The sequence below is a fragment of the Bison bison genome, unplaced genomic scaffold (assembly GCF_000754665.1).
Source record: "Bison bison bison isolate TAMUID 2011002044 unplaced genomic scaffold, Bison_UMD1.0 scf7180017864492, whole genome shotgun sequence".
Taxonomy (NCBI): Eukaryota; Metazoa; Chordata; class Mammalia; order Artiodactyla; family Bovidae; genus Bison; species Bison bison.
The window spans coordinates 6,976,714-6,977,399 of NW_011495051.1; the positions used below are offsets into that span (position 1 = coordinate 6,976,714).

Consider the following 686-nt stretch of genomic DNA (forward strand, 5'->3'; position numbering starts at 1 on the left):
TGAACTCACTGGTGGCTCAGGGTAAAGAATCTACCTGTGAAGACAGGAGCCAGAGGTTCAATCCCTAAGTCAGAAAGATCCCCTGAAGAAGGGAATAGCAACCCACCCTACTCTTCTTGCCTGGGAAATCCCATGGCCAGAGGAGCCTGGTATGCTATAGTCTATGGGGTTGCAAAGAGTTGGACATAGAAACTAAAACAACAACAATAACCATTAAGCTAACTGAACAGTTTTCAGTGGCCATGTACAACGAATACTGACATTACAAAAATGAGTTCAAAAAGATCACTAAACATGCATATCACACCAACTATAACAAACAACACCAACAAACTCTAGGGATGGGGAAATAAGTGATTCCAGAATTATGTTACAACATTCTAAATGTCTAGTTTTCAACAACAACAAAAAACTATAAGGCAGGCAAATATACAAAAGTATTTAGATAGCATATTAAAAAGCAGAGACATTACTTTGCCAAGAAAGGTCCGTCTTGTCAAGGCTATGGTTTTTCCAGTAGTCATGTGTGGATGTGAGAGTTGGACTATAAAGACAGCTCAGTGCCAAAGAATTGATGCTTTTGAACTGTGGTGTTGGAGAACTCTTGAGATCCAGCTAGACCATCCTAAAGGAGATCAGTCCTGAGTGTTCACTGGAAGGACTGATGCTGAAGCTGAAACTCCCAA

General features: G+C 40.7%; 1 protein-coding gene across 1 annotated transcript in view; it reads right to left on the reverse strand.

The window, feature by feature from the left end:
* The window catches only part of ZNF557 (zinc finger protein 557), a 20,839-nt gene that overhangs the window by 6,637 nt on the left and 13,516 nt on the right, over nt 1–686 (reverse strand). The window lies entirely within an intron of this gene.